Here is a 4,249-nt window from a genome sequence, read left to right as displayed (position 1 = left end):
GGGACCCTACTTCTCCCTCTCCCTCTGCTCCTCCACCCAGCTCATGCTCTCTCTCTTTCTCTCTCTCAAATAAATAAATAAAATCTTTTTAAAAACCTGATAGAATTGAAAGAAGAAATAGACAAATCCACAATTACAATTGGAGAGGTCAAACCCCTCTCTCAACAACTGAGAGAACAAGGAGACAGCAAGTCAGCGAGGGTTCAGAAGAACCCAACAACAGCAACCAGCAAGACATAAGCAACATTTATGGAGCATTCTGCCCAACAATAGCAGAATATAATTCTTCTCCAGTTCCCACAGGACATTTACTATGACTGACCATGTCCTAGAACATAAAACAAATTTCAACAAAGAAATTGAAATCACACAAAATGTATTCTCTGATCAAAATTTAATCAAACTAAAATTCAATAACAAAAAGAGGAAATGTCCGCTCTATAATATCTTCTCTTTCTCACTTCCAAGCTTCCCTGGGCTATAGGAGAAGCCTATAACCCATGTGGCTACTTGGTCTCTTCCTCAGGAGCTGAAGGTCACGATGTTGGTGACTAAGGACAGGTGATATGCTTTGCCCATCAGTAGGCAACGGCAGGGGCCATGGAGAGCTCCAGGGACTGAGTCCAGGTGAGTCCAGGTGAGTCCAGGCCTAGCTCACTTCTTAACCACCAATCCCACTACTCTCTGGTCACCAAGGAAGTTGCACTTCGATGAGGAAGTGACCACAGGAGGCAACACAAATACCAAAGGTCCACTGCCAGGACACAAAGACAGAAGATGGCTTATAGAATGAGGAAGTGGTGGGGACCTGGTAGATGAAGCAGAACCTGATGGCCATTTGGAAATGGAGGAAAGAATCAGGGAAATGAGCAATCTCCAGGATATTTGGAAATGTTTTGCTTTGAGATTGCCCCCATGAAATAAGCTAGTAAAAAAATCAGACACTTTGAGAGCTAAATGTTTCCCTGGACACCATTTTAAAAGTAGGGTCTCTAAGCATAGAGTGGGCATGTGGCCTGTCCAGACCTGCCCCAGTAGGGCTAGGTGGACTCTGGCTTCCTGACTTGCACTAGGTGGAAGGGCTAGCATATGGGGAGGCAGGGTTCCCTTCAGTTGAAGACATCTCACAGAGCATTTGCTCTGGGGCTGGCCCTTGTCAAATGCTGTGGGTCACCAACATGCATGAGTCTTGGTCCCTGCCCCCAAAGACAGGAAATAAGAAAGCAAGCAGTTACTACCACAAGGAAGATGAGAATGTAAGGGAAAAGGCTCAAAAGGCCATGCCTGTGCCCAGTGCCCTGTAAATGGATGAGGGGTCAATGCCTGGGACAGCTCTGGAAGAGGTTGGGAAAGCCCTGGCATCTTCCAGCAACCTCTACAAGGTGGGCCTGGATAGAACCAAGTGACTGAGGGAGAGGTTATAGGGACCAAGAATCGTGGGGCCTGGCATAGAACTGGAAGGACCTTTGCTTTCATTCTGGGGGAGGGAAGAGCCTTTGGAGGGGCCTAAGAATAGACTAAGAGGGAGGGGCAGGAGGGGAGCAGACAGACAATTGTGAGGGCTCAGCAATAATCTGTGAGAGAGATATGACAGCTTGGTCTGGGGTCTAGTAGCCGGGAAGCGGCAATGTGGGTTGGACTCTAGGTGTGTTTTAGAGGTGGACACCATAAAGTTTGCTTACATCACCTGGGAATGTGAGGTGTGAGCATCAGGAGAAAGTGGTGCCACTACGGTGCTTGGCCCGAGAAGCTAGAAGAAGGGATTTGCATTGCTGAGATGCAGAAGACTGGATGAAGCCAACCAGGAGGGGTAGACCAGAAGTTCCATTCTGCATGTGGATGATGATGGAGGCAGTTCTCTGATTTGCTGTCACCCAGTGTGGCATTGGTACTAGGAGTCAAAGGTAGCAGACTGCCACTTTATTTAAAATTTATTTTGGACCATGGGTCCATGTTCTCTCCAGGATAATGCCGAAGCCTAGTTAGGCAAAAGACTGCGCCCAACGCCAGGGACTCATGAAATACTCTCTATCATGTCCGCGTGTCATTCTCACATGCTGGGAGTCTGGGACTCCACAGCTTTCCTAACCTCTCCCTCAAGCCCCACCCCGACCTTTGTGACTCCTGCCCCACCTGATTTGTGGCAGTAGAGTGCCAACAATCTCCCATTTAAGTCTTTGGCCCATCTTGCTGTTTCATGGACACTGGTTCTTTCTCTGCACGTGAACTCAGGAGGCTGAAGCTTTTCTTTCTACAGTCCACATTGAATGCAAAACCTGTCACTTTGAGTTTCACAGCTAAAAGTCATTTGTGCAAAAAAAATAAAATAAAATAAAAGTCATTTGTGATTGATTGTTGACCACATCATGGCCTCTGCGTGAGAGAAAGAGCAGGAAATGTCTACCCCAACCACAAGAACAACCAGCCCATTCACAAGCCTCAGAAGGGCTTATGTGCATTTTTGGACAATGTTTATTCATTATTTTATGGGCCACTCGGTGTTGCCCACAGGTGTCAGTGCACAAAAGAATTTACTGAGATTGGATTTGAGCAGTGACATAGAAGACATGAGAACTGAACCCTCAAGAGAAGGGTTCCCTTGAGAGGGGAGCAGAGCTTCCTCGAGCAAGTCTTCTTCCCCAGGGACAGCCTGGCTCAGGCTCCCTTCCAGGCAGTGGTGCTGGCACATGGAGGACAGCAAACCCACACAGTAGGGACACACCTGCCAGTGGAAGTATCCCTGGCTCGCTGCTCCCGGCCACTGCTTCTGCGAGTATGCCCCAGCCTTACGCCTTACTCCTTAGCACTCACAGGCTGCCCCTGCCCAGTGCCTGGTGCCTCTCCTGCCCACGTGAGCTCGAACTCATCAGACCATCAGAGTACAGTCCCCACCAGAAAGCCAAGTAGCTGCACCTGCATCTCACTGCCCCGCCAGGCTCACACTTCAGACAGAGGCCCTAAGGAAGTAGTATTTGATCATGAAATCTTTTGCTGATAATTATCAACAAGCCTACGTCAGCTTGTTTGCTCAGCCATAACCTTAGTTTCTAGGAGATTGCTGGTCCTGGGAAAGCAGTACACAGAACAACTGAATTCTGCTTAAACACCTACCAGCAGACATAAAAATTGGCATAACCCCTTTGGAGACTGGTTTGGCGGGGCCAAACCAGAATACACCCTCTGCCAGTGCCTGGCTGAACAGTGCTTCATAACTGGCTCGGGCAGTGCAGATCCAATAAAAATAATTTTTGGTTAATACTTTCATTTTTTTGTTTGTTTGTTTTTTGTTTTTTTTTAATACATTTATTTTTATGGGTGTTCAATTTACCAACATACAGAATAACACCCAGTGCTCATCCCGTCAAGTGCCCCCCCCAGTGCCCATCACCCATTCACCACCACCACCCCGCCCTCCTCCCCAATACTTTTGTTTACGTTAAAAAGTAGCATGGAAGAGAAACAACGCTGAACGTCACTCTTTCGCCAGTGATGGGAGCGACTGACCTCTTTCCTGAATCGGTTCATAGTTTTCTGAAAGTGGAGAAACATATCCTAAGTTTCTCTGCGCTATTTACAACACCACAGCTGCAGGGGTGGCACCCTTCTGAGCCCATCCTGCATTACCAACATTTTCTCCATCCCTTCCTTCAGTCTAACACTGAACCATCAACCAAACAGTAGCTCTATTAAGCCTTGATCTGTAACATTTGCCAATTTTCATGGTGTAAAGACTGACCCGTGGCTGATTTCATGCTACCACCATGGATGGCTATCACTGAATTGGGAGCTGGAAAGAGATAAGCAACATCATGTCATATGGTATTCCCACCACGCAGATACAATAGGCATAAACAATCTCAGGGGCCCTGGGAAAGAAGGTCAGAGTGGGGCAAAATTTTGCATTTCTTGACAATCTAACAGCCAACTCTCATGAGCCAGGAGGGGCCTGCTCCAACACAGCACTGCCTACGACCAGGCGTTCTGCTCCCAGAACTATACCAAACAGAAATGGGCACATGAGTGCACCAAAAACATAAACAGGGATGTTCTTAAAGGGGGTTCCCCTAAGCCTCCCAAACCGTCTGAGTGGTAGACTAACAAGACACAAATGATAAATGAATAAATGGTAAAGAAATAAACACAATAAGTAATAACACCATAAACAAAGCCAGAAGAATGAGCCTGTTGCTGTGACCCGCTATCGGCACAGCTGACTCTCACAAACTTACTTAAAGCTGAGCAAAAGAGG

Source organism: Canis lupus, chromosome 20 (assembly GCF_011100685.1).
Source record: "Canis lupus familiaris isolate Mischka breed German Shepherd chromosome 20, alternate assembly UU_Cfam_GSD_1.0, whole genome shotgun sequence".
NCBI lineage: Eukaryota > Metazoa > Chordata > Mammalia > Carnivora > Canidae > Canis > Canis lupus.
The sequence above is the reverse complement of the archived record's forward strand: the minus strand, read 5'-3'. Positions refer to the sequence as shown.